The sequence below is a fragment of the Rhinichthys klamathensis genome, unplaced genomic scaffold (genome assembly GCF_029890125.1).
Source record: "Rhinichthys klamathensis goyatoka isolate OS25496 unplaced genomic scaffold, OSU_Roscu_1.1 h1tg000311l_1, whole genome shotgun sequence".
In the NCBI taxonomy this organism is placed as follows: Eukaryota; Metazoa; Chordata; class Actinopteri; order Cypriniformes; family Leuciscidae; genus Rhinichthys; species Rhinichthys klamathensis.
The window spans coordinates 552132-576536 of NW_026606829.1; the positions used below are offsets into that span (position 1 = coordinate 552132).

The 24405-nt window shown below is 36.6% G+C and overlaps 2 long non-coding RNA genes across 2 annotated transcripts; one reads left to right on the forward strand and one right to left on the reverse strand.

The window, feature by feature from the left end:
* Nucleotides 1–160: 160 nt before the first annotated feature.
* LOC130104585 (uncharacterized) lies at nucleotides 161–22476 on the reverse strand. Its single transcript, XR_008809509.1, has 2 exons — nucleotides 22091–22476; nucleotides 161–407 (listed from the first exon to the last, which is right to left on the reverse strand). It is a non-coding gene; the product is annotated as an uncharacterized LOC130104585 (long non-coding RNA).
* LOC130104586 (uncharacterized) lies at nucleotides 21207–22994 on the forward strand. The gene is made up of 2 exons (XR_008809510.1): nucleotides 21207–21438; nucleotides 21900–22994. It is a non-coding gene; the product is annotated as an uncharacterized LOC130104586 (long non-coding RNA).
* Nucleotides 22995–24405: the final 1411 nt, after the last annotated feature.

Below are 24405 nucleotides of genomic sequence, written 5' to 3' on the forward strand. Positions count from 1 at the left end.
TCAAACAAAATACCCTCTTTTGTGTTCAGTTCAGTTTAGTAAAAAAAAAAAAAAAAATGTAACTTTTTTTAACAGCAACTTTGACCTGTTAAAATCTCCTGTAGAATGTTGTAGAAGAAAAGTTGCAGTATATTTCTTTTGAAAAAATAAGCAAAAGAACAAAGTTGTTCACCTTTTATATTTCTTTATTGAACAAAGCCTGGACAAAAGCATTTTGAGTTGGTCAATGCAACACTGAGAGAGAGAAACAGAGCAAGAGAAAAGATCGAGAGAGTTTCAACAGTTTTATAATGCATCTAATAGAGTGTGTCTGGTTGTACTTGGCAGTCTCTGTGGCAGCCCAGGAACTCATTGACCTCTCAGCTCATCTGTGTGGAGATGAGCTTCGCTTAAACACCGCCAACTGCCTGCAAATGAAACACACGGCACAATTTCAGCAACAATCGCACATATACATAATTTGAAATGGTCCTCACTCTGCGGTATTTCAGTTCGAGCCGAAACCACACATTTACCATCTTATGAGATGGTTTTAGTTTGGCGCTCGACTCCTCTGCGGTAAACCCACATATAAGCCATAAATAACAGATACATTTCCATATGAGGCACAAAAATTATGCTAAACATTCCATGAAATTACCCCTACAATTATCGTACAGTTAAAACTTGGTATATGAGACACACAGTGAGGTTTTCCTCCACTAAAGGATTATTTAGCCAGTTTAAAGAAAACATGTCAGCAAAATGTGACCTGGTGGCTGAGAAAGTGCCGACAATCTTAATCATATGATATCATATATTCAAATAGTGTCCGTGCACATCGTGTCTGCTCAATAGCTCATGGTGGGCTGGCCGACATGAGGGTTGCTGACTTTGGTAGACAGACTGCTGAGAGAAAGTGACCTTGGTGGTGCCGATACAAATAATGCGACGGTGCACCTTGTTGTCGCTTGCGAACTGAAATATGGATGCACCGGGATTGGGTTGTCATGGCAACACCTACAAAGCAATGCAGTAGAGGGCGCCAAGGAGATAAAACTGAGTTGAAGAGGGACAATGGGAGATTTGGAGCCAGAATATCATTTGCATCAGTTACAGACTATATCCACCACATGACGACACTAAAGTGAATCTCACTGGCGCTAATGGCTGTCTGACAGTGCATGGTTGAAATTAGGTAAAAAAGATCATAAAAAATTGATTTGCCTCTCAACAGCCTCTCATTTTCAAGAAATTTGAATGTGAAAATGAAATGAAAATGTTCTAATCTATATGCAGCGTATTCATAAGATTGAAATGGAGGGTGAAAGCAATGGCGGCAGCACACTCAAAGATGGAGTGAGTTTTCAGGTGACTGTCTGGACGTCTGCCGCAGTGTCTGAAAAACACAGACATCAGCCAACTCTGATTATCACCCAAGTGTGTGCTAGCAAATATGCGTGTGTGATAGAAAAGAAAAGAAAGAAAAAGTCAACTAGAAAAGAGCAAGACATCTGTGACCAAAGCAGCGTTTGTGTCCTTATTTGACTCTCATTTATTAAATGGAGACAATAGCTTCGCCCTCAGGCATCTTACAATATCTGTCAAGAAATTCAGTCACTTTGAGGCCTTCGTTGACCTCCATGGTGGGACTACATATTTAATGCACTTAAATTGGCTGAAGATTGTGCCAGCTCTCCACTGTGGAAATTACCCGCAATTCATGACTCATACTGTTAGTACCCTTGTTGATAAATCACTGTAAAAGTCCACAATCAATATATTTTATTCACTGTAATTTTGAATTGATTAGAAATAGATTTAAATTAAAAGTTGAATTTTTAATATTAGTCGAATCTAAAATAAAAATCCACATTCGAATGCTAAAACGGTGCATTTGAATTTTAGGTGTCAGACAGCCTTATCAATGGTGCACGAGATGCTACGATGATTCAAACCATACAAACAATTCAAACAAAACCATTCAAACCACTGAGAAATAGAGAAGCTCAAAACCGAAACCAAGACGCTCACACGCTGCTTTTCCATTGGGTCTCTGTAAATAAGTGCTAGACGTACATCTTTGACCGTTGCACTCGAATCTCGTACAATGAGGCTGCATGTTTAGAAAGCCATTTAAAGTTAAAAGAAGTTCAACTTTTAAAGGGGTGATGAACTGAGAAATCAAATTTTCCCTGAGCTTTTGACATCTAAGAGGTCATCAAATTATAAGAATATCCTGTAAGTTTCAAAACTGAAAACGTCCTTGTTAGTCCAATAAAAGCTTTTATTGACACCAGGCTCAGCAAACGACTCGTTTTTCAAAGTGGGGAACTATGACGACAAAGAGGATAAAACACCACCCCTGCAGAAGAAGATCAACGCCTACTTCAACACGGCCGGTTTAGCCCCGCCCACCGATCCGCGCATTACACGAAACTCATTATAATATGCAAAACTGTTATCCACTCACAGCAGTGGGCGTTTACTTCCAAGTCTTCAATGCGAGACGCCCATAAAAACCGAGCGTTTTTGAGCTAGGCTCAAAACTAGGGTAGAAAATAGTCTATTACTTATTCATTTTGATGTTTTTGAATGTAAAAACCAAGCGAACGTCATAAGTTGACCTCAGACAACAATACAAAACAATTTAAAAAGCCAGTTCATGACCCCTTTAAAAAAACATGTCTCTAGACTTTGTGGGGGTTTTCCCATTCCACTGGATCTCATGTTTTTAAATGCAAAAAAATAGTCTGTGTGATCGGCGCTTCGGCTCTTTGTATAAATATGATGCTGTTTTGTTCGTAATTGTTGCAAAAAATTGTTGTTGCAATTTATGAAATTATATTTGATTTATTAACATTAGTTTAAACCTTTTTTGTACAGGCAGTCATGCCATTTCATTGCTTTGAGTAAACATTTTAATGCGGTCCATTAATATTTTGCTCATTGCGCTCTCTTGTGGCCTCAGTTTGTCCCCTAACGGAAATTATGCCTTTTAACTCTTTCCCCGCCAGCATTTTTTTTAACAGGTGTCCAGCCACCACCAGTGTTTTTGACCATTTTCACAAAAATGTCATGGCCATGACATGTCATGAATATCTGAACATGCAATATATCAAAAGAAAGAACAGACCCTTCCCTTTTATCAACACTTCAATGTGGGTAAGTTTAATAAAAAAAAAGTTTGAACAAAAAAGATTTACATGCTGGTTAATGTTGATGATCGCGTTATTTTACATATGCGTATGATTACATATGATATCGCTGGTTTCTGCATTTTCTTCGGATGTTTTGATCAGGAGATTCAGTACTCTCTTTAAAAAAGTTAATAAAATTTAGTTTTTAAACCATTTTGACAGCCCTAGAATAGATCCGATGGCGATTTCCCAAGAAAAAGACCCAACAAGTCTCATAATTACCTGCCTGTTTCTTCCACAATTTGATTTGCAATTTTCTCAGTACATTGAAATGTGCCCATTAAACTCTATATCAGGGGTTCTCAACTCTGGCCCTCAAGATTCACTTTTCAACTCCAAACCTATAATCAAATACATGAAAAAGCTAATCAAGGTCTTCAGGATTACTAAGCAGGTGAGTTTGATCAAGGTTTGGAGCTAAACTCTGCAGGAAAGTTGATAACCTCTGCTCATACTATATAATCTCATTACTAATATCTAGCAAGCTGTAAACCAAGTTAGATGTTTCCGCTTTAAAACCCTCACCGTAACTCTAAATGGAAACTTAAAGATACACAACTCAGTCCTCTTTCCGATATCCCGATTTCCGGTGGCCAGATTACAGACAGATGCACCATGGCTGTTTTTCTTTCAATGGGCATGCGCATTTGACTGAGTCTAGTGGCTTCAGGCTTACTGTGCTATGCCTGACTGTTTTGTATTCATGGTGGATGACTATCTCGCTACTGTTGCTGGGGGCTCTGGCAACCACCTATTAGCTGGAAAACTGCCACGGCTTGGAGTGAAGTTTAATAAATATATAAAAGCCATGCAGTGCGTAATTGGATGGTTAGCGTCAGAGGACAATCAGTTTTGTTGAGGTTGCATTTTAGATGCTTTTCTTTTTTTTTCTCATTCAACTCATTCTTGAGAGTCAGAGATTTAAAAATAATGACAAAAAAGGGGACGAGAGTCAATCTGAGTGTTTTAATCAAATATATTACTTGCACTATATATATATATATATATATATATATTAGCAAAGTCTTAGTCAGTGGCTTTATAATTATACATCCACACAATAAATGTAGGTTATGCAAATAGTAAACCAGGTACTGGAATAGTGAATTATTATTCTGAATTAAATATGAAGCAGACAAGCATACCGAATGGCATTAGAACTGTCTGCAGAATTATGCTATTAATCCATAAATGTTTGAAGACTCGCTTACAGCTGTCATAAACACAGCAATGACATTTTGAAGCAAAGCAATTATCCTCAGACTTGGAGTCTGATTGGAAACTCTAACGATGTGAAAATATTTGAGTGACGGCAATAAATCCCACCCGCTTCTTAGATAAAAAAAATAATATTCCTAGTTCACAGACATCAAATGGACAGTAATGGAATATACTGACCTTTTCCACCTTTTATTTCCATTGTACATTTTGCCTCCGCGATAATTCCATAATAAAGGAGCCAATCTGCTTTTAATTAATCTGCCAGAGAACTTCTTCGAAAAATTATTGAAAACAGCATTTGCCCTCCCTACACTCTCGACAATCTCTGTGTCTGCCAATAAACTGTAATAGTAACCATATGCCCAGCAGGAAGCAAACCAAATGCATTACCTACATATTAAATTCCCAGTAAATTCTCCTTTTGATACGCCTTTTAATGCATTAGCTGTGCTTGTGAAAGAGCCACAAGATACGTCTCGGTTTACCAAAACTACGTATAAGGAACATGTACATGTGTTGCATTTAATTAGACTTTTACTATAGTATTGAAATAAATTTATGCTCTGATCTGAGAACTTTAGATGGAAAACCCCCTAACCAGACACCTTAGCTGCCAGGTGTATCCTAAGTTGGTATCTCCCAGTTTGCAAACCGGTCGTGCCTCAAGGCGATTGAAGTGAGTGAAATTTTTTAAGTTATGCATTTAAGTTCAGAGCTTAAATACAGATCTCGAAATAGCCTGTGGGATTTTCATTTCTCATTCCAAACCCTTGTTTAATGTAAACCTGGGTTCACTCATATCACTCATTCACTAGTTTATACTTTACTTATGGTTAGTTAACTTCACACAGTATTTGGAAACTCTAGGCTAACATTTCTATTTGTGAAATCAGGAGATAAAAAAAATTAATTTAAAATTAATGAATTAGTAAATCTACGGAAACCGCTATGCTAATATTTTATATATACAACAATATAATTTATACTATAAGAATATACAATAACTTTTCCCCCTAAGATGAAACTTAACTCAGTGTGTGAAACTTTTTTGAATCATTTTACACACTATTTTTTTTGGCACCACAATTGGAGGGTTAGCATCACAAAGTCCCGATAAACCCTGCTCTAACCCGGGGTTAACAGCCACTTGATAACTTGTTTTCAAAAATAAAGTGTGAAACGCTTTACCCAGGGTTAAAAGTGGTGTTAACCTGGGATTTAAATGCTCACCCTGGGTTAAGTGCAGTGTGACAAGCCCATATATAACACGATACGATTAGCATGTATTAAGCAGGTAAACAGACTGTCGCACAAATTCATTTGTCTGAGAGAATCTTTATTTATTTTTTGGTCAGAGGTGCTGAAGCCCTCCACCTGTCTCCCAAGCTCCTGACCCGTGATTTTGAAAGAAGAACTCACGAGTTAGGGTCTCAGGGAACAGGAGGAGGGCAGCTATAACCAGCTGAGGCTATTGCTTTTCTTTTATCAAAGCTGAACTCAGCAGCTTCTACACTGCCAAAAGTTTGTGTCTGGCTGCATCACGTATGCTTTGTGTCCTAAAGCATCACTGGTCCTGTGAAAAGCCTGAAAATGTTGCAAGTAAAATACAAAGACGTTTCGCTAATAACTGTTATGCATGAGACAAAACTATAATAGGATGATGGGGCGGAAAAGAAGAATGGAAAGGCAACGAGCTGAATGACAACTTGTGAAACATGTTTCCTCTTTCTTAGATTGGACTTCAATAGACAAATGCCCTTGCTCTGCAGTCTTTGTGTGAGGAGAGGAAACACCCCCCCCCCCCCCCCCCCCACCTCCATCTCAGAGCCAGACGGTAAGTCCTTCCTCTTTGTTGTCTTCTCTTAGTCATGACAGACATGCAAATCCCACAGACACCCAGCAGAGAATCAAGGTGCCTCGTCCACATAACAGGTAGGTCAAAGCGACCTTGCATTGCAGTTATATACATCAGGCAATAGTTGCAGAAAAATCCCCAGCGAAAGTCTCTGTTACTTTCAAATAGGCTGCATCGGACACTCAAACCCCTTTGGAAATGCAGGCATGCACCAAACCGCCTCAAGACAAAGCTGTCACTTAGATATTTGGAGGTGCGACTAGTTGGCAACTACATACAGATGTGGCAAACATGCGAACCCCACCCCCCTCTTTTACCTCTGTCGACACTATTCGGTACGCTTAATGAAATCTCTCCCATCTGTGGTGGCAATTCGGTCGCACACCCCAGCCATAACATGAGTGATGTTATTCCCTTCACCTCTCCCGGCTCCTCCCCCAATCTTCTCCCGCCCCCCACACCTCTGGCCCCTGTCCTCCCCTGAGGACGATGCGAGAACCGACCAAGGTGATGCTCCCGGGAATGAGCAGATCATTATCGGCATTCACAATTTACCTCTGCCTTTCCGAACAAACGAGACGCCATCGCTGCCACCATCCATCTCTGAAGGAGAGAAAAAAAATCATATTTGGAGGTAAAGAAGAGAGGAGCCGGGTGCTGAATCAGGCGCAGACTGGTCTTAGGAGGGGGGCGGGGGTGGACTGGAAGGCGCAGGTTATACCCGCCCCGCCGTTTGCTGCCATTGGCTTGTGGGAGACATCCATCATGCTGTCCCGCAGTGGCAGGACGCTGCGGCGCATGAGTGAGGCACAAGGCAAATGGCCGGTGGCAGAAAAGTGAAGATCCAAAGAAATACCTCACAAACTCGATGTCTTCCTAACAACCAAGCTTGTCATCAACCTCATCCCGGCTCAGGGAACGCTAAAATTAATTGACTGAGGAGAGCAATAAACCTTTTGCACAACCTATTCTGCGGTTGGTCTGGGTCAGTCGATGACATCTTCTTTGAGAAATTAACTGTTAAGCAATCATTTACACCACTGCTGATAGCATATTATGAATAAGTCTATGCCTAATGACTAATTCATCATTAACTATGTCTAACATTATAGCGCAAACACTGAGAAAGGCGGTTCATGGAGAAAGAGGGTTCGTGTAACGATATAATGACTTGCAGAACAGCCTATCTTGTGGTTCAGTTCATTCCCCGTTTCATTAACACTCCTGCCCTATGCAAGCATTCTCAGAGGAGCACAGCGCTGTGAATGTCAGTATATAATCTCCACTGCACCACAAGGAACACAGCGATTTCTACAGCAGCAACACATAATTCAAGTCCAAGTCCGCTTGGACTCCAGACTGCAGACATTGGAGACTCTACAGGGCCTAGGGACTTTTAAAGCAAATGAAATCAATGCAGGCCCTAAACTAGTGCCTGTAATCAATCAACTCTATTACAGCCTTTGCCTCAGTGTCTGGACATTGCTGACCCCCACTTTCACCTTTGGACATTAAAGATGCAGCAAATACATTACCAGCTTTACAAAGCTTGTTAGTCCTTCTGCAGTTGAGTGTTATGGTTCTGCAGTGGCCCTTCACTATATGCAAATACAAAATCAATAAATGAATCTCAACACTGTATCAGGGTTGTGCAAAATTCAGAATTGAATAATTGGCTCTCTTTCAATTCATGCGAATTTGATATAAATTAATCACGCCCCACGGGAAGTTCAGTTGGAATTTGAATTGAAATGACAGGAAGAGGAATTAAATGGAATTCCAATTCAAAGAAATTTAACACAGGTGATTAACACAGGTTAATTTACTAAATATGATGAAATATGTATACACATATATCTATCAAAGCTTTATAAACTTGTTTAGCTTGATTTGTTTTTCTATTTAAAAAAAATTTGTCATATTACATTTTATTTCAGTTATATTATTTCTTTAAATTAAAATTTGAATTGCAACATGTATCTTGTTTGCTACCTCATTTCAAATTTGATTTAAATTTAAAAGGCATTCTTAATTCAAATCCGAACAGCACGTCATTCTGCACTCTACTAACTCTTCTCTGCTCTGCTAAAATATCTTCAAGAACATAAAATATGTCTATAAAAAATGTCTGAGCCGAGATGTACTGGCCGACAGGGTAGAGTGTGCAAACATTAATAACTATCATGTCTTGTCACACCAATTGACAGCCAACTCTATCGATGCTGGCCATGCCCCTTACGCTCAATGCTATTGATTTCTTTTAGGGGTCAAAGGGCGGGCCGGCATTGATCCATGAGACTCTTTGACAGCACCGAAAGGACCAGTTCCAGACAAATCGATGACACCTCAGTCACCACGTATACATTATGGTTATTTACTGGACATGAAGCAAAAGCAAGCTTTATCACTTGTCTGTCAGGTGTGGCAGAGCTAAGCAAAATTCATATAACAGCTTCAGAGAAAAATTAAAAGCCAATGGGCTCATGCAACGGCTAAAGGGTGAACAGATGGGCAAAAAAATACCTTCAAGAAAACTTGTTGGGTTACCATTGAAATTATAAGTGAGGCCAATTGCTTTCTTGTGGTTTTACAAGACAAATGGACTGAGATGTAGACAAATACAGAATCAATTCTGTTCACCCTTTAGTCGAAATATGAGCCTTATTCTAGTGCAGCATTCACCAAAGATGGATGCATGAAATAAACAGTAAAAAATCTAGATATAAAGAAAGCTAACAAAGACCTTGATTTTCAAAAAAGAAATAAAACATTCCTTTTCAGATTATTTTATCGATTTCACCTGTGATTGGCTGCAGCTTTACTTCTGACAGACATAATCCTCAATGACTTGCAGGGTTATGCATGAATGTTTAATTCCATTCAATACTAATGAAATGATATATAAAGGTCCATCTCTCTGAATCACACTCAATTGATTCAAATACTAATTCCAAATAAAAATGCATTGCATCATATTACTTCATTCTTCAAGTCTCAAAGTTTTATTGTAGTTTAATTTTGGTAACTGTATGCTGATCGGTGGCTTGTGAGCTCCAAGGAAAGCTAGAAGGTTGTACAGTTAACTCCCAGGGCAAAATTCTAAACCATACAACCTACTACCTCAACCTGGATGCACACAGTCTCGGTTGCTGTAATCCCTTTTGAAGAAGTTTACATAAATGTCAATCAATAGAAAATTACACTAGACATGTCTGAGCAACTTCAATGCCTGGCAAGCAAGGCAAAGAGTGCAATATGTAAAAAGCCAAAGCAGGCTGGCCTTACATTTTGGACGATTTTCTACCACAGAGACAGAGACCCATAGAAACGAGCTTGTGCCATCAAACTTATCACAAGATCGGATCTACGGGTTAATGACAAGTGGCTGCTCGTTTGATCATAAACATAAAAAAAAAAACTGTGATTGCCCTACACCATATAGAGATGTTAATATGATGTTAATATCTGGCACATCAATGTATAACCTTCACAAAGACCTGCATTGTAAACTAATCTTTCCTTTAATTTGGGCCAACCGGTAACATAATGTCGAGAAATATACCAAACACTCTTTTGTGATACTAAAGGAAAGCTCTTTTTTGTCCTATGCAAATGAAATATACATTTAAGACCATGAATAAATAAAATTGCTATACCTGAAGACAAGAAATTCTTGTTGTATCACCTGTAATGCAAAGATATAATAATAAACTAGATAAACACACAATTTGCTACAACGATTGCAGTTAGTAATCGGATGAAATGATATTAAAATGCTTAATACAGAAAAGCACTGTATTATTTTTATGTTTTGGCCAATAACTATTAAATGGATGACACTGACACTTAAACTCATACCTCGGGTCTTTAGTGACCCAGGACGTCATTACTACCTCCTACTCATTCATTTTTTAAAGTTAGACTTCAACCTCCTTAATATTCCTCAATCAATTAATTATAAACAATATAATCAACATGACATCATGACTTTGCGTAAACATACACGCCACTTTCAATTTAAGTGGCGTGTTATCTATACGCATTTTGAGCTATCCGCGTGTATTTCCACGCCGAAATCTTTTGCGTGTATGTCTACGCCATTAAATGTCCGAGTGATTCCGCGTGTATGTGTACACCATTAAATGTCCGAGCGAAACGAAGCAAAATCTATATCTGCATCTGTGGAGTGATATTTCTTTTCCTAGGATGGTAGGAGAAGACTCATAAATGGTATTAACCCCAGTGACGGGTAGGTTTAGGGACGGGGTTGGGGTAGGTCATATATTTATATATACATAATACAGTAATATAACGTTAAGTCAAAGGCGTTGATAAACACGCTGAAAAGCGATTATGCGTGTTGATAGCACGCCAAAAATGGAAATACGAATTGGCGTGTCATACATACGCCATTTCATGAGATCAGTCTGATATAATAAGAAAATAAATAATACACTTATAAAAGAATGCCTGTTTTCCAATTCATTTTTTTTTGTAAAAAATTGTATAGGGTCGCTAACAACCCCAGGTGTGTAACAGTTAATTTTTTTCTGCTCAACAATAATTGATTCCTTGATGGCTGTATAAGTGCAATTTCTAATACACAATGATGAAGTGATGTTTCACTCATAGTTACAGCAGGCAGAAAACAAAAGAATAGGAAGTATCATCAGCAAAACTTGAAATGGCTCAGCGATTTACTGCAGGTCAAGTACTGAACGCAATCAAATATTAGTGTCACTGTCACTTGATGGTGGATTTGGTGAAGAAGCTGTCAGCAATCAAAATATTGATTTTGAAGATGCTGAAAATGATAGTTTTGAGAATATGTTTGAGATCGTAAATCTGAGCCAGATGCTGAATGCACTGGGAAATGAGCTCTGACGAGGACAATGGCGATGGTATAAAACATCTGCTCAAACTGAACCCATCCAAGCTCTAAAAGGTAAAATATGATTTATCTTATTCTTCTGTAATTGTTACTCTACCTGTTGTGAGAATATAAAACTCTCTTGATATTAGAGATCCATCCGTGATAGATATACTTCATATATACATAATATGTCATAATGATTGGTGAAACATTCATCCATTTAAGGGTTCAAATTATTCTATTTTATGTTTAAAAAAAAATGCTCTAATATAAAATAACTTTTACTAATAACTTGTACATGATGATGAAAATAAAATCAACACACAACCCTGTACCTGTAAAGTGATTATGATGGTTGGGTAGTTTGATTCAAGAGCTCAACTTTGTTCAAATGGCTTCAATGAGAAAAGAAAAAAAGTAGGCTAGGTAGCTCAACAGATCATGTTCCCCCCTAAAATATTTGACAAGTTCAGTGATTGATAACACAGAACTCTTGCCTAGTCCAAAACCTCAACAGCCTTTCCCAATAATGAGTCACTGAGGTAATCTTGCTTTTTCAAAAATGATGCCAAAAATTCAAATAGCGGCACGCCCTGGGCTGTCAAACTCTGTTCTGTGAGCAAAAGAGTTGATCTTTTTTGCTAAGCTGAGAGCAAAGCTGCATCTTAGCATTACTTTTAGTAACCCTAACTAAACCACAGTTTGCTACTAATCCTAAACATGAAACCGCTATGTAATGACTGTCTGAAGAGTCACTAAGTACAGTATCAAGTTTCAATACCTTTTGACCCCTTGTTTGACTGACAGTTTTTGTAGAGCCAACATTGTTCACAGTGGTAGACAATGTTGGGCTTGGAGTGAGATATTTACAACCACCATCTGAGCTCTTTGCTGTGTTGGTAACACTTTACAATAAGTTAGCATTAGTTAACTACATTAGTTAGCATTAGTTAACTACATTAGTTAGCATGAACTAATAATGAACTGCACTTCTACAGCATTTATTAATCTTTGTTAATGTTAATTTCAACAATTACTAATACTTTATTATAATCTTGTTAACATTTAATGAATGCACTATGAACAAACAATGAACAGCTTTATTTTTATTAACTAACATTAACAAAGATTAACAAATACAGTAAGAAATGTATTGCTCTTGGTTAGTTCATGTTAGTTAATACATTACAATAAGGTTCATTAGTTAACATTAGTTAAAGTGTTACCGCTGTGTTCCATAACAAAACATGTGAACCAAAAACATCTTCCAATGAAACGGCCATGTAAGGTCAAACATGGCTCTTTGATTTTGTAGTCAGCTTCCAAGTTTAACCCTGCCCATAAGCTGGTTCACATTACCAGTAAATTTAAATGGAGCATGGTGAATAGGAACGAAGCTATGAGGCTTTGCAAATAAAGAATGTGGACATGTCAAAATATACCAGTCATAAAATAACATTTCATGCTCCCCACACCAAAGAATAACTCTGGCATCATTAATAGTCAACATGGATGATTTTTTTTTTTTTTTATATATATATATATATATACAAAAAGTTTGCCTTTACAAATGAGGATGCTTTGATAATTTTTTTTGGTCAGATTAACATTTTACAGTTTTGACAGTTAAAAGTATAGATTACTCAAACTCATAAAGTCAATTCTTCACCTTATGATTTTCCTCCTTCTTTGGACCACAAATACAGTCTGTTTCAAAGTGAGTGGTGACCAGAGAGCTGTCAAGCTCCAAAAAGGACAATAGGTCCTATAAAAGTATCATGATATTTTAGAGCAAGGGATACCTGAAAAAATTGTGTGCATTGAAAGCAATGCAGTTTGCTTTGAATAAAAGTGTCTGCCAAATGCAAAAATGTCAATACACACAAAAAAAATGAAATTGCTAGTAAATTTCACAATAATTACAAAGAAATGGCAAATAACACATTGAATAAAAACATGAAATTTTTAAGTAACTGAAATAGCATTTTCTTGTAAAAAGTGCGGTACTCCAATGTAATCTTTTTTTTTTTTTTTTTTTTTTTTTACTGAAATTTAAGTAGTTATGAATGAATTAATTTGTGACCTTTTCCTCCCTCAAAGCTAGAATATGGCTTCAGAAGACTTGGAACACAGCACAAGACTTGTCACGCACAAAAAAAATATTTTGTTTGTGTAAGTTACAGAGCTTGACGTGGAAAAGAGCAGCGTGAACAAAAATTAGGAATGACATGAGAATGAGTAAATGATGGCAGAATTGTATTGTTGGGTAAACTAATCTTTTAATAACCTTATAAAAGAAAGTAATAAAGATAAGCAGACTTAAAACCTCTCCTCTCTGTGAAATATCCATAAATCAGTGCCCTCCAAAATGTATACTCACATAAAAGTTTATTTCACCTCGCCAATACATTCCTTGTAAACAAAGATTTGCCCAGAATGTGACAAATCCTAGTTCATTTATGAAGAATATTTCCATATATCATAAATTCCATCCCTTAGTGGATTTGTACTCTCTGACATGTGAGAATGGAGACCTAGACTGATCGATTAGTTTTATCCCACAGCATTAACAAAAGTAATGAAAGCAAGGATAGATAGGGAAAAGCGAGGTATTTTTGGCCACAGCCTGGCTGTTTGTGCACACGTGAAGTGAACTCAACGGTGCCATTAGTCTTAAACAAGCAAATGTGAGCAGCAGCTGAGTGGGGCCCCTCACGTGCCATTTGGCTACAAGGCAGTGTTACATGCGTCGAGGAGTCACTCGGTTCATAGCAATTACTCAAACATATGACAGGACTCATGACTCACACACTGCACCACATTTTGCTGAGTGAAAACAAGACTGGTCTGAATCATATTAAAGTCACTGAGAAAACTTCTCACTGCAACTCTCCAGACCTGACCTAAAAGGTTTCACAGAGAGAACCGTTGCCATAATTTGATTTAATTCTCCAGCTGATTGGGGAAAATATTTGAACTGAAAGCAGGTCAAAAGCCTGTTCTTTCCGTTATTTAATTAAAGCTCCCTTTCATTAATGAAGGTTACTTATGATCCATCGAGGTCAATATCTAGTTAGTATTTCTCCAGCAGTGTGCATTTAGCCTTCACCTGTCTCATCAAAAGTTGTTTTTATTGAATATTCCGGTTTGCCAACTTAACTAATTCAAGAGGTGAAGATCAACTAACGAAATGGATTATAATAAGATAGATCATTATACATTAGGCCAAAAAATTATGACAAAAACAGATCATAGTATTAGTTTGAAATTTAGCCAAGCACATTGAGCCAACCCACACTAACTTAAGACAAATTGGAATTTGGTTATGGGCAGTGCCTCTCTGCAATAATTCATAGCCAATTTTAAAAGCGTTATACACCTGTGTGTGGTTGTCCAAGACGACATTGTGGCCCGCGGCAAGCAAAGACCACTGACAAATGGTGCACTTTTCCAGATGTAGTGATGTCAGAGAGCAAATCCCTCTCTTGCTTGATAAATCTTTACCCAGACTTGACGTACAGCAACAGGATATAGCTAAGTTCGAGAAAACATAAAAATACTGGAACCAAACTCTTCCCAGTTCTTTGTAGGGAACCGCCCAAGTGTAGTCTGCCTAATTGATCAAATGACTCTTATGAGCCGGTTCTTTTTTACTTTTTACTCTTTTTTTTATTTATTTTTTTACTTAAGGTAGTTGCTGACCTGCTTTTTTCTATCCCGTGGTATAGCTGTAAAAGATATTTCATTAAAACGTGCAAACACACCTTTTGTAAGAGTTGTTTTACATTTATTTGTTGTTTTCATCATTTATTCTCAAAGATTATCTTCATTTGGCAATGAAGAATTTAAAAAAATAAAAATTCCAGCATGAAAATAATTTTTAATGGAACAACTAACCAGAATTGTTAAGAGGAAATGGAATCAGAACTATATATATATAGAAAATACTATTCCAGTCTTTCTACTTTAAAAAATTTCATGTTTCACAATGGCTGTTTCCATCCAAAGTTGGGAATATAACTTATGCACAAAATTGGAATATCGCATAAAACATTTACGAATAAAGCACCGTTTCTATCCACTGGGTCGAAGAGAACAAAATCGTTACTTTCTGATAAACTGGTGATAAATATCATTAAGAAAAATGGAAGTTGATGAAGTAGGGGAAGCCACTGTATATAATAATTTTCGCATAAAATATATTACTCCTCAGAGCGCGCAGACAAAAACGCAATAAACACGGTCATGCTATATTTCTTTCGGAGGCTAATGCCTGCTGTCATGTAAGACCGTTCTGGGAGGTAATTACCGAAACACTCTGAGGACAGACTTTGCTCAGGCATTTCAGAATGACCAAAACAGCATTTCAGATGCTATGCAATGAGATCAGTCCGCTGGTTGGTCCAGTTATGCCATCCCATCGCAGTCACATCTTCTTTTTTTTTATCGTTTCATTGCAATTATCTGTGAAATTTAGTTTTACTAGCAACTTCTGAATAAAAACATTTTCAAAGTAAATCCTACTTTGGATTTATTTTAAATACACTTCAAAATGCTGACTGTTACCTGTGTTTCTTGACTCACTACCCTTCGCTCATCTCATCCATTTTTGTCAATTGTAAGCAATTATTGATATGATTGATGATTAGATGGGCTGAGGCTCAAGGCCTGAGGCATGCTGGGAAAGGTCTTTTGTCAGCCCCTGTGGACCTGATAGCACTAGTTCAAATCAAGTAGAGATTTGCTGGGAGAGGCGCCAAGAAAATGACTTTGTTTGACCCAGCTGCCAATCAATCTCCTTGCACAGTGCCAGACTAAACACGGTCAGTATTTTAGCGGGACTTGTTGGCGGCAGTTACCGGATGATTGAGGGGAAAACTGGGGTTCTATTCGGGGAGAGTTACATGAAGCAGCAGTAAACACACACTCACCCCAGTGTCCGCGGATACATGACTGCAAAATAGTAGGAAGTCTGCAAAAGTTGCATTTGGTCTGAGAAATGGTTATCAGAGAGAGATTTCCATATTTATGATATTAGTTTGAGTCGTTGGGTCATGTTTGAAAACTAAAATGTTAATTATTACCCGGATAAAAAAAAATTGTCATGATCATCTGTTTTTCTATTAGAACAACCTTGTATAAATATTCTGACAAAGGAAGCTAAACTAGTGATTACACATTTAATCACCAGATTATACCAGTAAGGCCAAGTCATTTAATTTAATTTACTAAATAACAAAGGCATTTATTTTTCATCAGTTGGTCAGCATACTACAGAAATGATTAAAAAAAGTTTTCAAACCTGAGCTGGGCAGCTTAGTCCTTTATTTTATCCAAAAAAAAAAAAAAAATCACAATATTGTATCACAAAAGTCACATTGAGGCCAATGTAATGGAAGTACATATTGATAATTTCTCATTATATAAAAGACTACTGCCAAGCACTACATCTGGCGATTATGAAAAACATCAATACTTTATGGATTTTAAATGAACTGAGCTTGAAAAAAACCATAAGCATCAATGTGGCTAAATAAAGCATTATTTTAGGATCAATGAAAGCAAAAGCTTGTTTAACCATTTATTAGAATTCCCTTCAAAAAATCAAATGGCATTTCAGTTTAATTACTTACTTTTTTAATTACTTTCCTTGTCTGCGGATCAACTATGCTTAGTGTTAATTGCTTACCATAGGCGTGTGTATGTTATCCATTAGAGGCGAAATCCCAGTACAACGAGGATGGGAAAATGCAAATGAACTAATATGATACCGACTGCAGTCCGCACTAAAATTGAGCTCTCTCTCTCTCTCTCTCTCTCTCTCTCTCTCTCTCTCTCTCTCTCTCTCTCTCTCTCTCTCTCTCTCTCTCTCTCTCTCTCTCTCTCTCTCTCTCTCTCTCTCTCTCTCTCTCTCTCTCTCTCTCTCTCTTTCTTTCATGGTCTCTCTGTTGATCACAGAGTAAGCAGTATTTAGTTTCTAAATAGCCTATATTTCAAAATGGGTTGAAGTTGCAAAAGTCTGGAAATGTCATCTGTCTGAATAAGCTTGTGCCAGAATAATGCTTACAACAACTCAGTTTCAACAGTTGGCATGTAAAAATAAAAATTCCCTCCATTTCATATAATTATATGCAATCCTTATTCTGGGAGCTGGACACTTGGTCACATGATCCAGTACCGATGACTCAGTATCAAATAATATGCTGGTCAAACAATATGCAGTAACAAACCAAAGCTGATCAAACAAGCATATTTGTAATCCAACATTAAAAGCTGTTCAAATTGATGTTGTTCTATTCACAAATATATATTTATTTATATAATTAAAAGAGGTTTTGGTTGATGAATCATATTTTATGACTGAATCAAGGCTTATTTATCATACCAAAGTAACAAAAATGTCCTTAAAATTAAAATTAGACTAAACTGCAAAGGCCCAACAACACTCTTGGAAATAAAGGTTCCAAAAAGGGAGTTTTTCGCTGTGATGGATTTCCCATTTTGGGATCCTCACATATCCTTAAAGTGATCATAAAATAACCATTTTCTTCTTAGTGTGACTGAAGAATTCAATTTAAAAAGAGTCTTTTGTGCAATGGAAAGGTTCCATGTATGTTAAAGGTTTTTCATAGAACCATAGATGCAAATAAAGAACATTTTATTTTTAAGAGTGAACATGCTAATAACATGTCAACAGCCAAAGTGTGAACCTCCAAAAATGAAACACCTCCAAAGAACCATATAACCAAGTATACTATACAGTGAAAAATGCAATATACACGCAGTAATGCAACCTGTGTGCTTACAAAGTTTCTAGTCGAATGACTCATGAATGCCATTATCCCATGGCCTCTAGATCCTTTTAAGATCACTGTAGATGAAAATACCAATGTATTAAGATTCATTCAGCACTGCTGTTATTGCCGCAGGCTGTTTTTACTAAAGAGCACCTAGTGTGAGACTGCAATAAAGAATAACTACCACATTACTAAATGCGCTGGTGGCACCATCGTAACAGCACTGGCGAGCAAAAATGAGGATGGAAATAAAATGGTGCAACCCATTTTCAAAACCACTGAAATCTTATTGAGTACAGGAGGTCAATGCAAACTGTAAATGCATTCAGGAAACTCAGGCTCATATTTTGGACTTAGGACCACAAACATAGACACTATATATGCACCTTAATTCTCAGATCTCTGAAAGCATTTACCACAGCACCACAAGGGGGGAGACAAAAATGACTTGTGGCATTAGTAAAGCGTGGAACTTAAATGCCATTCAAAAGGTCATGAGAATGTGTTTTAAAAAATAAATGAAAAATAAGTCCTGAGCTTCCATGCATTGACTAGATCTACAACAGCTGCTATCGTGTTAACGGTTAGGAAATAATACAGAATTAAACCTGTGCACCTCAGAAAATAAAAAATACTGACAAATGTCATCTTTTCACTTTATATTCAATATCCTAAACTAATTGTTCAATATAAAAGCACTCTAGTCTTTGTGACACTACTATCCTATACATTTTTGTGATGAATATTACATCTTCTTTGAAGTTTTGTTGATTTGTCCCTCTTTTTTTATTAAAAAAAAATTCTCGTAAATTATCACCATAACATTTATGCAAAACTTATATTTAATTTTTATGTATTTGTTGTATTAGTAAACTTTTTAAAAGATAAAATCGTGTAAAATAAATCACAATAATAAACAAAGGCACTTAACTCCATCTCTTTCTTTACTTTTGCATTCATTTCTGCTCTAGTTTACATCAAATATTGTAGGCTTTTATGGTAAAACGGTTTGAGATGTTCCTCAAGTTGCTTTGAATAAAAGGGTCTGCTAAATTGCTAAATTTAATAAATATAATGAAAATTGAGTTTGCCTTTTTTGTTGCAGTTTTTTATTTCTAGATTTGTGGAAGAGAAAATAATATTTCTATAAAACAACCACCATGCTATTATTTTTTGAAATATTTTCTATTTCACAAAATATATATATATTGTGGGCTTTGTGAATGGACCTTTATTTTGACATGATTGTATTGTTAACAGCATTATATATCTACTCACTTTTTGTGTCCAACTACATTTATTCTTATTTATAGGTAAATATAAGGTTTGATGACTTAGTTAAAACTCAGTTTCATTGCTTAGCATGTAAGAATCTGTGCACACCACAGTCTCTGTGGGAGGCAAAGCAATGCAAAGTGGTATTCCTCAACAATACGGCTAATGGAAACAGAGTAGAAATGCATCATAATGAAAGCTGGGGTCAAACGAGGGGAACGATTCCTCATGGGTGGAATCAAAACAAGGAGCCGAATGAAACTGAGACTCAGATTTCACTGCTGCACAATTCGATTTGTGTGATACCACTCTGTGCTACTATAATATTCATAATTACGGTAACACTTTGAGAAGGGAGTACAGTTTTTTTTTTTTTTTTTTTATATAATATAATGTGATCAATGCCTGTTACAAACAAAGAAAATTCTGAAATTACAGTGCACTGAGATCATGAATTATGGAAAACATGGATTTAAATATTTCATTTGCTGCTAAAAAGGACATTTGCTTTATAGTTTAATATTTATGGTTCATAAGTTTCATCATGTTTTAAGCTCCTTATTAATGGTGCACATAAAAGTGTGAATAAATGAGTTTCTAACAAACTAATTTCCATAGCCAACTAACCCTCTCAAAATGAAATCAATCCCAGGTCAGGCTTTAGCTTCATTCTCTCCCTCCATTCCCCTCGGAGCAGACTCAAAAAACTGAAATCACTCCAGGGAGACAGGGCATAAATGGTTATGATCCAGTTTTATTGAAAGCAACCCAAAGAAACTCAAAATCCGAGCGAGAAGAACAAAGAGCAAGACTACAGTAATAAATATTTGCCGAAACCTATTCAGAGTGCAGCAGAAAAGCAGACCTTGTCTAAATCATTTTCCAGGTCAAGTACACTACTCGAGGGCAGTAAATGCTCAACACCAGGCTTTTTTTTTTCTTTTTTTTGCATAACTAAATCTGGGGGGGTTTGCATCACTCACGGAACCAAACTTGCAGCATCGGCATAATGCGGGGGAAAAAAGTACCCAAAATGTATGGAAAATGTGCAAAAGCCAGAGTTAAATTGAGGCCAACAGTTAAGGAAGTGAAGCATGTATATTCCTGGTGTTTCCAACATTCTACCCCTGCTGTGTTACATGGCCACGACCCCTTTTGTGTTGGGTTAACCCGTTAAATCCCACCAAAGTGGCTATTCAGTGGAGTGCCATCCACCCCAGGGGTTATTGTGATTGGCCATTGTTGAGAACAATAGACGTAAAGAGGATAAGACACCAGAAGCACTTCCTAACTTCCCCCAAAGTCTTCTCACTTTCTCCACTCTGGTAGGGCAAGTGCCTGGAGCGATTGATACCCCCCCTGTTTAATTTCCTGTTTAACGTTAGGGAACTCATTTGTTTGATCCCGAACCCAATGAAATTATGTTAAATGGCATGCCATTTTTCATACAAATGAACATTTTCTGTGACTGGAGCTTATGTTTTAGTCAAATGGTTTATTACATTATTAAAAGCTGCCTGTCTAGATGGAACTAGTTAATAAACTAAACTTGCTCCTAAATATTAATAATGCTTGAGCCACAAATGAAAGAAAACCATCAATGCAAGCTCCTAACCGAACCCTAATTAAACAGTCGAAATGCATCCTATACTGATTTAGAAGCATAGCATCAGAATTTGTTTCTCATATTTTCCCATTCATTATTTGTAAACAATTTTTTCTGATTTAAATCTGCAAGAAATTACAGATGCTCTATCATTCAATTTTAGTTCTCCATCATAAATCATGAAATCACAGATTTTCAAATAAGTTCAATGCTTGTGATTATAGGACAATTTCATCCTTCCCTTTAATCATGGGTCACTGGTTCGAAAATATATTCTCGCTCTTGCCTCCCTCTAAGCAGGTGAACTGAGCTCAAGACTTTCCCACGATCCCTCAGTAAATCTCTCTTTGCTCTGCCCCTTTCCTCTGTCACAGCCATCTGTCTATTTTTTAGAGAGCGTCTGGTGGAGCAAGTGTCAGCTGCTGGGACAAGTCCAGCATTCCAAAACAGATTTCACCACAACATTTAGCCAGAAATACAAATAATCAGATTCCAAATTTAAGATGCATCAATTGTACTACTATAAACAATGGAATACCTAACGATTTCTCTTTCTTTCTTTATGTCTGTCTCCCTCATTTGAAAGAACCCCGTGGTGTTCTGACAGTCCAAGAAAAGTGAATTTCATAGAGGTAAGCATGTTTTTTTTTCATAGAGTCTGTACTACTTTAGAAAGATTCACCATCAAGCATCAACCTCTTATAATATGACTTTGCTAAATAGAAAATTGACTATTAAAAGGGGACATCCAATGTGAGAAATTTAAGGAGTATTATCAACAACAACAAAAAAAGCCAAAAGCTCTAACCAAAATTGTCAAGAATGCGATTAAGAAGTCTGTTCTTTAGCTGCCAATGTTTTTCAGTAAAACACAATATCTGCAACCTATCCAACAGCATTTGACCTTCACGCTCTTTGTGTGAGGTTTTTGTTTGGGTCATTTTTACTGAAACCGGACCTGTCAGAGCAATAGCCAAAAATAATGTTTTGCTTTAAAAAAAAAGAAAACATTAAATAATCGAGCTATGTTACGCAGTCATGTGACATACAGTCGCCCTTCTATCCTCCATTTCTCCTTTTTTCTGGTGAGCAGCCCATGCACATATCATTAGAGCGTTAAAAGAAGCGAGCCTGGTGCCACGGGTCTCCTCCTGTGCTGCCTTCCCTCTAAACGTGTGACACTGGCTGGCTGAGAGCATGAGAACGGAGCCTTTTGAATAGCAGGATCCTCATACTTGGCTAGTAACCATGGAAGCAGATGCCTACTCTCTTTGCCCTCCTTACCTCCTTGCTCCCTCATTGAAAAGAGGGCACGCCTCGCTTTCTTCTTCCTGACCGAACTTGCCTGGCCCTCAAAGGGAGCGATTGAGCAGGTCACTGGTCTAGACTTGTTTGCATGGTCCACGGAACAGCCTTGAGGTAACCCTTGCTCCCCGTGCGTCGCACCACCGCAGACTGCAGAGGGGGCATCGGAGATGTGAATTTGAAAAGGAGCTCCGTCCGATTTTGCCTTTGTGCCTTTTCCCTCATCGATCGGCTGAATATCGAACCCTCAGTCTGTGCATGTGTGAAACGGATAGCTTAGTAAGCATTTTTTCTAATCAAGCTTGCGTTGTGGGCCAACTCTCTCGTTTTTCTCTCTCTTACTTAGCCGCTCTCTCTCCCTCCCCTCTCTCCCTCTCTCTCTCTCTCTCTCCGTCTGTCCCTCTTTCTCCATTTCTCTCTCACTGTTTATTTTCTCCATTTCTCTCTCTCTTTCTATTTTCCTCTTTCTGCATTTTCTCTCTTTCTGCTTTTCCTTCCTCTTCTACACTTCTCTTTTGATAATCTGGGACATTTGGATAAGCATGTTGTGATGCTTCTGATCAATGTCAATTTTTTTTCTATCTGTTATTGATCCTGAAGTGATTTCAGCTTTGTGTTACCCGAGGATTTTGCATGCTGTTACAACTGTTTGCTTTTTCAATTTCAACTGGGATGACCACTAACCACAGAGGGACTTTTTAAACTATTTAGACAAAAATACTGGCAAATGCACTGCTTTTGTTTCCATTCCATCTTCCAAGATGTATGGATGACAGTTTCCTCTTTTTTTAAAAACAAATAACATATTAAAAACTGATGTATCGTGAGGTGAGTATAATTATGTTTTCGTATATTAGAGTTGGTATAATCAGCTGATGTAAAAGATTAAATAGAAAAAAAACCCTGATCTTTTCCTGCTGTTTAATAAATGTACACTATCTACTTGAAACATTTATGTTGAATATGCTGTATTAAAGCTGTGAGTCTTTGAATTTATCTGTGTCTCTCATCATATGACATGTTGCAATTATTGTGGGATTACTGGGCTTTCACTATGTACATATTGTGATGAGATTTCTTAAGTGCTCAATTTCCCGCATATGAACATCAATGAATATATATTAGACTAATACTCTATAGTAATACTAGACTTCTTAAATACTAAGCCTAAAACCAAATGAAATATTTTCTATGTTGCTAGAAGAAATGTTTGTTTGGAGGCAGAAAAATATACTCCAAATAATTTTAGTAAAATGGTAACACTTTATTTTACAGTGTCATTGTTACATATGTTACATGTAATTACTATAGTAATAACTATAAAATATGCATAATTACATGCAACTGATCCTAAATCAAACCAAACCCTAACCCTATAGTAAGTGCATGTAGTTAATTAATATTACTCAGAACTGAAATGTATAATTACACTGTAAAAGGGACACCTTAAAATAAAGTGTAACCAAATTATTCTTTATTTATTGTGTTGAAATGATATATTGAAGTCACTATGTATAGAAAATATATACAGGAATGTGATAACTCATCAGTCAACATCAATGATAATATAAATACCAAAAGCACACTAAATAGCACACTAAAATAATGATCATTTGTTTTGTCATATGTTCTAAGAATATGACAACACAAATGTAATATCATGACAGTCTGGAAAAAAAAAATATTGCAGGCATCAAAACTGACAAGTTTTATTCAAGACTTTATCAAAATATTATATATTTTTATAATACAATATTTGAAACAATATTGGACAAAACGTATTAGACAATATTATAAGATTGTATTTAAGTTACATTCAAATTTATTTACTGTATATTTTTGATTAAGGTACTTTATGTGCACGGTATTGTTTAAAAATAGCTTACAAAAAAAAAGAAAAAAAAAAATATTTTTTAACATTGTTAATCTAAAGAATATCCCATTTGCAAGACTGATTAAAACAGTTAGAAAGAAATTTGAATTATATAGAAATAAGTATTTTAAAACTGTGTAATGTAAAAATAAAAAAAGCATTTAATAAAAAAAAACCTTCATGTGTTACTTTTTTTCTAAAACATCCCATATTCCCCATATGTTTTTACATACATTATAAGTACATGATCTATGTTTCATAAAAATAAAAATAAAAGTTTTTTATCTTTTCAACCATTGTGGACATACTTTTTTTTCTTTTTCTTTGCCTGCTCAAGTAAGTTTGGGTGAAAGATTGAAAATGCACCAAACTGGGTGTTGAAGGGTGAAACGGGGATTTTATTTTGGAGAAATTTGATTGG